General features: G+C 45.6%; 1 protein-coding gene across 12 annotated transcripts in view; it reads right to left on the reverse strand.

Annotated features, from left to right (window-relative positions):
- The window catches only part of CEP164 (centrosomal protein 164), a 74,712-nt gene extending 64,104 nt beyond the window's left edge, over positions 1-10,608 (reverse strand). For 9 of the 12 annotated variants that reach the window (XM_070473528.1, XM_070473529.1, XM_070473534.1 and 6 more), the window contains exon 1: positions 7,105-7,234. The gene's annotated coding sequence lies outside the window, so the exon portion shown is untranslated. Of the gene's footprint in view, positions 1-7,104; positions 7,236-7,272; positions 7,406-10,461 lie in introns of those variants that run through there. The other 3 variants (XM_070473526.1, XR_011490008.1, XM_070473535.1) reach the window with 3 other exon arrangements.
- Positions 10,609-11,058: the final 450 nt, after the last annotated feature.

Here is an 11,058-nt window from a genome sequence, read left to right on the forward strand (position 1 = left end):
GAAAATCACTAAAGAGGCTACGGTTCCCAGGAAAGATGATGAGGGCTTCAGCTAGGGCAGAAGCAGTTGGAATGGAGAAAAAGGGATAGATACAAGGGACGATGTGATGCTCGGTTTAACAATGACAGAGTCAATTCCTAGGCAGGTTGATAGGAAGCCCGGGATTCCTGAGGAGGAGAGGCGGGTCTGGGGCTCTGGAATTCTCGAGATAGGGGTCTGGAATTCTCAAGGAGGAGGAAAGGACAAATACCTTTTATTCTCTACATTCCTTAGTCTTAGGCACCTAAAACACTTTTTTCTCTTTAAGCCTGGAACTGATGATTACACAGCAAACAACTCAGTTTAAACTTTGTAATAAGGATAATATCACAACAATGTATCCTGCTTGAGGACAGCTTCTCCTTACTGAAAACCTTCTGACTAATCCTGTTATCTTAAAATGTACATTATGGGAGTGGGTCTAGTAAGATCTTTACAACTTCGACACATTCTTTTGATTTATTGCAATAACTAATTTAAAAAGTATACAACTCCCTTGCTCAGACTAGCAAGAGGGGCATTCTCCATTCCCCTTCTGATGTCTATGTCAGAAGCTTTTGAAGTCCCTTTTCACTTGAATAAAACTCTGCTACACAAAAGTTCTTGAGTGATCAAGCCTGGTCCCTGGTCCCCAAGTTAAATCTTCTTCAGAGATCACGAATCCCACACCGTTCACCTAAGCTATCAATCAGACCAGGATGGGGGTGGGGCGGGGGCAGGAAGAGTGGAAAGGAACCCAACCTGAATGCAAGGTTTCTAGCTCAAGGACGGGGCAGTACCACATTCTTCAACTGACAGGCTGGTGTGCTTCCAGACCTGTTCCTCCCTTCGCATCCCTGCTCCTTCAACAACCTCAGGACCCCAGGTCACAGCACCAGTCCCCTGTGGGAGCTCGCACACTGAAGCCTGACGATGTCGGGACAAGTCAGCCTGTAGCATGTGCAGACAGCCCCACTGAGGCAATGTCAGCCATCCCATTGTGACCAAAGGGAGCCTGGAGGAACTTTCTGACATCTCCTGCAGCCGCCTCTTCAGAAGCAGGCAGTGTTCACCTGGGGCGGCGAGCATGACACAGCCCTCGCAACAGGGGAGTGAGCAGACAGACCTAATCTTCAGAAAGGAGGCCGGGATACAGCTCATAAAGAATGGTCAGGAAATGGCCAGGTCAGTGACTCTGAATCTGCTCCAAGATTTCTGGAGGAGGGTCCCTGATAAACGCAAAGGACCTCTGAAGGACCATTCCGTAGCCCTTGCTGCGCCCTGGCAGGTGAGAGATGGACAAGGGAGGTGTCTTGCCTTAGGACTCAAAGAAGATGGTTCCCAGACTTCCCTGGTGGTACAGTGAAGAATCATCGACCTGCCAATGCCAGGGATACAGGTTCGACCCCTGTTTTGGCAAGATCCCAGATGCCACGGGGCAACTGAGCCCAAGTGCCGCAACCACTGACGACCGCATGCCTAGAGCCCGTGCGCCGCAACAGGAGAAGCCACCGCAATGGGAAGCCCATGCACTGCAGCTAGAGAGCAGCCCCTGTTCATCACAACTAGAGAAAGCCCAGGTGTAGCAACGAAGACCCAGCACAGCCAAAAATAAGCAAAAACGCTTTTTAAAAAAGATGTTTCCCTGTGTCTGTCACTGGACCCAATGGAGCGACCATTCTCACCATGACACCTCCAAGCAGTAACTCAGGGCCTCAGGAAGAAAGGTTAAAGAAAGCAGCATTCTTCCTGGCAGTACTTAAGCCCAAGTGAGATGCTCTCTCCCTCCCCTAAGAACACATAACACCTGTGGATGTAATGCTTGTAATGCCCCCCCATGCAGTCTACCATAAGTAGGGCCCCGATGTGGAAAAAGCAAAGCAAGAAAGTACTGAGAACCAGGGCAGCAGAACGTGGTCCACAGGCTGGTGGCTTAAAGAGATCTCAGAATCTTTAATCCTGAGTCAGAGAGGAGAGGGAAAGGAAAGAAGAAAGGATCTCTATGGGTGGAGGAATCACAGTGGCCTGAACATCAGGCTGTACCTTATTCAATTCAACAGGCAGTGATCTATACAAGGCACTGCACCAACTAACTCAGGGAACCTGAGAAGTTCTGCCTTTCACAGACTTCCCTATCCCTAGACACGTGCCATCTCCAGAAAGAGGGGGCAGGTAAAATCTCTTGTCTTCCTGGCAAAACGCCTCATTAGCTACTTACAGAACTGTCTGTGTTTAACTATTTATAAAGTTCGGGAAGAATGTGGAAAATCTAAATTCCTGAATCACTCAAATGTCAAACAAATCTTCTGCCGGAAAAAAAATTAAAATGTGAGAGGTCTATTTCCTAGCTTCAGGAAAGAGGTAGGCAAGGACAGGGTGAAAAGAACAGGGATTGCAGGATTGAGGAAGGTAGTGGAAGAGAAACCATATTCGTTTAATGGCAGCTGGAGATACTTATTCATTCAAGAAATACTGGGTTGGCCCAAAAGGTGCATTTGGATTTTCCCTTAATACCCTACAGAAAAACCCAAATGAACTTTTTGGCCAATCCAATATTTATTTATTGCTGGGCACTGGAGAGGCGATTAAAAACAGATTCAGTGGCTACTCCCCTGGAACTGGTCTAGTGAGGCAAGGAGACAAACCAGTCATGGAAAAGTGTATAATTTTAACTGGGGAAGAGCTCTAAAGGAAATGTGCCTGATTTAGATGAAGCCCGTGCTGAGAAGTGAAGAGTGAATAGGTAGTCACCAGACAAAGAGAGGAGATAAAGGTGTTCTAACAAAGCAGCAGCAAGTGCAAAGGCCCTCCAACAGGAAAGAACCCTAAGTGAGGAGAAGGGCTGTCGGAGACGACCTGGGTAGGTGGGTTGCAGCCAAGCCACGCCAAGAACTTGGCTTGGAAGGTCCAGAGAGCTGGAAGTCAGGAAAGGGTTTTCCAGATACACATTTTGAAAGACCCTACTCCAGGAGCCACTGGAAATACAGACAGAAACGGAGGCCAGGTTGGAAAGAAGAAAATCAGAGTAGCTGCAGAGTGATTAGGGAGGAAACCATAAGCCAATCTAGATGAGACAGCGCTGTCAACCTTGGCACCCCCGACAAGGCTTCAGGACTGTCGACACTGCACTCCATGCAGCCCTTACCAACCGGGCAAATGAAACCTGATGACATGGGCATGCCACCAGGCCTGACACTCACTGAGCCACAGAGCTTCGGGGGAGGGTCACCCAGCTGTCCTCACCCATCCCTGCCAATCCCAGAATCTAGCAAAAAAAATAAGAATGGCTCATATACCTCCTCCAGGAAGCCCTCCCTGACTAACCTCAGCCTCTCCTGTCAACTTACAACCACTCCAGGACAAAGCACACAGGTTTTCTTGTGTTCATAGGCATATAATTTTCCACATGACCTCTTCCATGGGGATGTGTTCTACCTCTCCTGTTAAACCACAGACTTCTGAGGCCATGCCTCTGCCTCCTTCTGCATTTTGCAACCAAGCCTAAAATAAGCTATGTAAAGGTAGGAGCCCAGTCACTGCTCTAAACCACTAACAGACAACCGAGGAATCTCAAAAGCCAGAAGAAAATCACAGGAGCTTTGGTCCAACTGTGCTTCCCACGCCAAGGTTCTCCTCTGTGCTTTGTGGCAGGCAGCATTAATGGTCGAAGCACCAGTTTGGGGGCCAGAAACAGGCGAATTAAATCCCATCTCCCTTGCTTACTAGCTGTTTGACCTTAGGCAAGGTACTTCTCTAAGCCTCAACAACCTCATGCACATAACTCAAACAGCCATGATAATCTACCTCAAAAGGCTGTTTGAAGATGAAACAATACTTGTACCGAGCGCAGTTTCTGATACACAAAATATGTTAATAAATTTAGCAGTATTACTGATATTACTGCCAATTCCACAGTTAAATCATTCTTAACTATTAAACGGTCTTTCTCACGTTAAGCCAAAAATCTGTTTCTAAGAAACTTCCTCCCATTTGTCCGGTTCCACCCTTTGGACCCACAGAGAGCACCCAAGGCATCTCTACTCCAAGTCAAGTTTTCCCACCTCCCTTCCCTTCATCACATGCCATTGGTTCCCAGTCTCCCCACGTTGTGGTTACCTTCTATGCATGTGGTCTAATTTAACAGGCACAGCCAAAGAGTTCTGCACACCGGCATACTCACCGAGCATACACACGCACATGCATACTTAAGGTTCCCTGAGTATTATTTCTTCCACCCTGCTCAAACAATTATTAAGGAAAGTTCACTACCAGAAAAGAGAAGATTTACTGGAGAAGCCATTAGAGTTGATTAGGTAGTGGTAATGAGCACAGGCTTGGGAACATTCTTGGCTTTGAATCCAGCTCTATCACTTACCACCTGGGCAAGTTGCCTCAGTTTCCTCTCCTGTAAAACAGGGATAACAACAATGTCTATCTAAAGGGTTATGAGGATTAAATGACTCAATACATGTAAAATACTCAAAACATAGTAAAATCTCAATAAATGTTAGCTGTTATTATTGTTGTTCAGTCAGTAAGTCGTGTCCGACTCTTTGCAACCCTATGAATTACAGCACGCCAGGCTGCCCTGTCCTTCACCACCTCCTAGAGTGTTCAAACTCATGTCCATTGAGTCAGTGATGCCATCCAACCATCTCACCATTCACTTATTTAAAGGGCATAGTCTACATTGCTCCAGAGGACAGATCTAGTACCGGGGAATATAAATTAAGGCCATTCAGACATCCAATAACCACTTATTGAATGGTCAGGCACTGTGCTGTCAGGGCTACAAAGCTGATACCAATTCAGCTCAGGCTAACTATGAAGCCAAATATGAAAACACACGATTATGCAGTGTGTTAAGTGCATTAAGGGAAGTAACAGAAAATAGAACAGAATACAAAGGCAAGGGCAACCTATCCTACTTTGGGAGATCAGGGAAAACACTGCAGAGGAAAGGACCATCGAGATGGCTTTTGAAAGTTAAGAAGGAGCTCATCAGGATGAGGGACTAAGGTTATTTGGAGGCAAAAGACAAAGCTTGTAACAAAGGCAAAGAGGCAGAACAGAGTATACGGCAAGTGCAGAGAATTAATGAAGACAACAAAAGCTTATATTCACTGAATATTTTCTATGTTCCAAGAACTGTACTAGTGCTGTATATAAATCATCTCACCGCATCCTCTCTGCTAAACAGAGGTTTTTATAATCTCTTATTTTTCAAAAAATTAATCTGAGGCTCAGCAAATTTAAAAAAAAACTTTAATTTGCTCAAGGTTTCACAGCTAGTAAATGGCACAGAAGAACATGCATGCATCCATGTCTATCTGAATCCAAAGCCTTAAGCTCTTAAAAAACATCCTTTTAGATCTAGTTATTATCCCCATTTTACAGATGAGGGAAGTGAGGCAACTTGCCCCGCTGGTAAGTGGCAGGGCTGGGATTCAAAGCCAAAGATGTTCCCAAATCTGTGCTCATTTGTTGTTTTTGTTTAGTCACTAAGTTGTGTGACTGTTTTGTGATCCCATAGACTGTAGCCCGCCAGGTTCCTCTCTCCATGGTATTTCCCAGGCAAGAAAATTGGAGTGGGCTGCCATTTCCTTCTCCAGGGAATCTTCCGGACCGAGGGATCAAACCCACAACTGCATTAGCAGACCGATTCTTTACCACTGAGGTATTAAGAGAAGCCTCTGTGCTCATCACCACTACATAATCAACTCTAATGTCTTCCACGTTCTCCTCAGGGCCTTCTCCAGGAAATATTTTCTTTTCCGGTGCTGAACTTTCTTTATAATAGTTCAAGCACGGTGACCAGCACACAAGGGACAATGGCAGGAGAAAGACGTACCATGGAAGGCAAGGGACACATGATAAATGGCTTGGGAGGATTGTGGCTGCATCTTGACATAACAAGGAGCCATCACAGGATTTCACAAAGGAGACCAGCCTGATCAGATCTGTAGTTTAGAGAGATGATTCTGACAGCTGTGTAAAACTAATTGGAGGAGGGCAAGAACAGAAGCAGAGAGAGCACTTAGAAAGTTATCCTGAAACACAGGCAAGAAATGATAAACGAAGTCAGTGGCTGTGAGAATGAAAAGGGCCAGATTCTACGTGTTGAATAGTAGAGGTAGAATAATAGTATCTGATGCCTGCAGTAAGTGAGGGAGAAACAAGAGGACAATCAGAGCACTTACGCCAGTATATTGTGATCATCTGTTCACTGCTATGCCTTGCCCAATAGCCCCACCTAGCATACTGCCTAGATATAGGAAATGCCCAACAAATATTTGCAGCATATTTTAGATGAATGAATTACAAGTGCAGACGTGGCTAAGTGAGTGAAGGGATGAAGTCCTTCACTGGGACAGAAGCTACAAAGAAGGAACAGATCTGGGGGACCAGGAAGGTTAGGTCAGGATTCAGCTGGGGATGATCAGTAAGCAAGTGGACCTCAAGAAAAGAGGTCTAGATGGGAGCCAATTGGGGAGAAACCGTTAAATACATAGTAACTGAAACTCTGGGTGAAATAGCCCCAAGACGGAATGTGGTGGGTAGAAAGGAGGGGCTTGTGAAGGCTGAAGGGGGGAGTGGGGGCTGGGACTAGAAAAGCAGAGACTGAGGAGTGAGGAGGGCACTTCCAGACCGAGAAGGTGGATTTTTTAATGCAAGGAAAGAAAAACACAAAATACTTACTATCTTCCCCAGCTGACCAAAAGACGGCAGAAGGTTGGGCCTGCCCGGATTCGGACACCGGGGAAGCTTCCCCAAGAGAGAAGTATTCAAGTAAGGTTTAGAAGGCCGGCCTTACACACTTAACTCCGAACAGGACAAACAAGCTAGAGCCCCCGCCAGCCCACTCGTGGCCCAGGGCCCACTCTCACTGCCCCGCCAGCACTCCAGCCCAGGCCCTTCGCCACTCAGATTTTGGATACAGCCGCACTGAGCGCTCCATCTTCACTTCTTCCTTCAGTTCCCGCCCACACTCGTGCACATCCCGCTGGAAGGCACAGGAATGTACCTCGATTCTCCCGCTTCCCTCCCTTCCCCGCCACCCAACCTCTCCCTCGAGGGCGTTCTCACCTGTCCCCCACCCCCGGGAGGCCCAGGGCGCTAGCTCCCGGCTCTACGCGGCTTCCCCAGCACCACCCCGGCTCCCGCTTCCAGGGACGCCGGGGTGTTGCCCTGCAGCGGCCCAACAACCACTTCCGGAAAGGGTACCAGCCTAGCAACTGAGGGTACCGCCTCTACCTGGAGTCAATAGGTCTCCGAATGAGAGCCTGGCATCGGATTGGTTAAAGGTCCCGTCGAATCACGGAGGCGTTCTGCGCGTTTCCCGTTGTATGATGGGAAATGTAGTCCAATGTAGTAGATGGGTTTCCGCCTGAGGTTAAAAGAGGGTTCCGAATTTAGACATGGGGGCAATTTCTTCCCAGGCAGAAAAGGATCTTTCACAGTATCGACAGTAACGTGTATTAACTAAGGTAATTTTTTGTCATCATTTTTAGTAGTATAATTAACATCAGGTGAATAATACACTGATCCTCAATAATCAACCTACAGGCTTTAATAAACAAAAGACTCTCACGTGCCATTCAGGAGTTAAGAGACCACTACTTATCTTTTTACTGGAGCGCAGGGCTCAGTTTGCATCTCTGCAAGAAGAGGATAATAATATCTGTCTTAACTATTTAAAATAGTCTGTTTAAGAAGAAGTAGCACAGTGTGCTGGGAGGGATTGGGGGCAGGAGGAGAAGAGAACGACAGGATGAGATGGCTGGATGGCATCCCCAACTTGATGGGCATGAGTCTGAGTAAACTCCAGGAGTTGGTGATGGACTGGGAGGCCTGGTGTGCTGCGATTCATGGGGTCGCAAAGAGTCAGACACGACTGAGCGACTGAACTGAACTGAACTGAGCACAGTGTGTAGCCTTGCCACACACCCTTTCTAGCAGAAGGGTTATTAATAATATAATTTCAAAGGCTTTAGTTCTGTTTTCACAAGGGCAAATCTTCCTTTCTCTTACATGTCCTTAACCTCCCGAGGAAGTTTAGGACAATCCCAGCTCTGGCCACTATATTAATGGTGTAGGAAAAGAACAATTGGCCAGGTAGCAGTGGTCAGGCTCTCTCATCCCACTCCACTCATGTCCTACAGCTGAGGTCATGTGTGGTACTGCATTGTGGTGTGCGTGCTTGGCTGTCCTATATAAGCACCACCTGTGACACTCTTGTGGGAGAGTTGAGTTGTCGCTGCTGAATCAGCCATTAGAGAGTAAAGCATGTCTGCCTTGCCACTGTGAATAAAGAATGTCTGCGGTTCCTATGGATCCTTTTATCTTCTTCCAGCTTTGCCTTGGCTACCCTGGGTTCAATGATCAGCAAGACAAATAGGAAAACCAGGGAGCGAAAAAGTGAAGTTACGTGTTTGCAGAGAAAGATGGATCATCTGGAGCAGCTCCTGACAGGCTTCATGAGGGAGATGCCTCTGGCTCCTGCTAAGCCCAGAAACTAGTCCCAGCACCACTCAGGGCCTGATCCCAGAAGGAGGAACTCAGACCAGTGTTCCTGTGGATCCCAAAGCGGATATCTAGAATGTATTCCTCGTGTTTAACTTCAAGTCTTTCCTGTGGCAGTCCTGCCTGTACTCCTTTTTTTTCTCTCTCTGTAGATGACAAATCATGGCCCCCTCTTCTTCTCCACACTCCTTAGAAGTCTCACAACCACTGAAGCCCACTCTAGAGCCCAGCGCTCTGCAACAAGAGAAGTCACCACAATGAGAAGCCCCTATACACAACTAGAGAATAGCCTCTGCTCACTGAAATTAGAGAAAGCCAGAGCACCACAATGAAGACTGAGTACAGCCCCCCCCCCAAAAAGTCTCATAGAGGGGCCAAGGGACAGATTGGGAAGAGACTCTGAGAACTCACCAGTTCATCTACCACAGTCCTTGCACAAAACTGGGGTTCAATAAATCATTCATAGATTTGGTCCCTCCATCCAAAAACTTGCAATTCATCTGGCTGACATTAATTGCTATCAAAATTCTTAGCTTTTATTCCTTAGTTTGTGTCCCTTGCTCTCTCATGGGGAAAGCTAATAAAATAAGGGTTACTATAGGATTAATGAGGTTACGCCACACAGATAAGCAATTTGCATTCTATCAGGTTTCCCTGTAGATTTGTACTCAGAAATGCAAACTAATTTCTAACTGCCCGTAGGCAAACATAATTAACAAAGCAAGTCTTTGGGGGGAAATAACAAAAATGACACATCAATTGATATGCCAGTACAGTAAGTCCCCTACATATGAAAGAGTTCTGAGAGCCCATTCTTAAGTCCAATTTGTTCTGAAGTCCAACAAAATTAGCCTAAGTACCTAACTAACACAATCAGCTATATAGTACTGTAATATAGCATTGTAATGGGTTTATGATACTTTTCACACAAATAATATGCACATAAAAAGACAAACAAAAAATAAAACATTTTTAGTGTCATAGCACCTTGAAAAAGTACAGTAGTACAATACAACAGCTGGCATATAGGAGCTGGCATCGAGTGAACTAGCAAGAAGAGCTACTGACTGGAGGAGAGAGAAGAGGTGGGAGATGGTAGAGCTAAAGGATCATCAGCAATAGGGGACAGAGGGCAAGCTGCAATTTGATTCACACCTGACATTGATGTCACAGGTTCTGGTTCCTTGCTGAATTCAATTCTATCTACTCTCTTGAAAAAACAATCCAGTAATGTCTAGATAGTTGTTGTTCAGTCACTCAGTTGTGTCCAGCTTTTTGCGACCCCATGGACTGCAGCTTCCCTGTCTTTCACTATCTCCCACAGTTCACTCAAACTCATGTCCATTGATTTGGTGATGCCATCCAACCATCTCATCCTCTGTTGTCTCCTTCTCCTCCCACCTTCAATCTTTCCCAGCATCAGGGCCTTTGCTAATGAGTTGGCTCTTCACATCAGGTAGCCAGAATACTGGAGCTTCAGCTTCAGCATCAGTCCTTCCAGTGAATATTCAGGGTTGATTTCCTTTAGGGTTGACTGGTTTGATCTCCCTGCTGTCCAAGGGACTTTCAAGAGTCTTCCAACACCACAGTTAGAAAGCATCAATTCTTCAGTACTGAACCTTCTTTTTGGTCCAACTCTCACATCTGTACATGACTACTGGAAAAACCATAGCTTTGACCATACAGTTCTTTGTCGGCAAAGTAATGTCTCTGCTTTTTAATACACTGTCTAGGTTTGTTGTAGATTTTCTTCTGAGAAGCAAGCATCTGGGTAGTAGCTCCTTTTTTTTCTCATCACAGATAACATGGTGGCACCGGATTGCATTCTGAATGACTGCTATAAACTTTGTGTACCATTCTACATTTAGATCTGGTGCCTCAAAAACCAAGTGCCTCCTCAAATAAACAAAATTCTCTTACCATTTCCTGTGTCATGAATCTCTTTGGTTCTTCTTCATCCTGTCTCTCTTCATCCTTTCTCCTGGCCTCCAATTCCATCAGGTCTTCACATTCTCATCTTTGAAAGTTCACAACTCGGAGGTTCACATGTAGAGGACTTACTATATAATATATCCAGTGAGTGAGGAAGCAAAACAGAATTTCACACATTGTAGATTATCCTTTGCAGTCAGGAATGAACATTTAGGAGTGATTTTTTTTTTTTTTTTTATAGATGGGGGAGAAAAAAACAAATTATTCTCAAGTGTTATGCCACATTCCCAAGTCAGAAACTCCACTGTTAGAACTTTTTCTTCTCTTTTCATACTGTTTATTGTAATATACAGAAAACCATCTTTATAATAAGAAGAACATTCAATCCCACTTTTTTTTTTTCAAAAAATATGTAGAGATGTGAAATGTTTCCTCTACACTTTTGATCCACCTTACTTAAAGTTGCAAACTGGGGGGACTTCCCTGGTGGCCTAGTGGCTAAGATTCCATCCTCCCAGTGCAGGGGACTTGGGTTCAATCCCCTGTCAGGGAACTAGATCCCATATGCCCCTACCAAAGATCCTG

The sequence above is a fragment of the Odocoileus virginianus genome, chromosome 10 (genome assembly GCF_023699985.2).
Source record: "Odocoileus virginianus isolate 20LAN1187 ecotype Illinois chromosome 10, Ovbor_1.2, whole genome shotgun sequence".
NCBI classification, from domain to species: domain Eukaryota; kingdom Metazoa; phylum Chordata; class Mammalia; order Artiodactyla; family Cervidae; genus Odocoileus; species Odocoileus virginianus.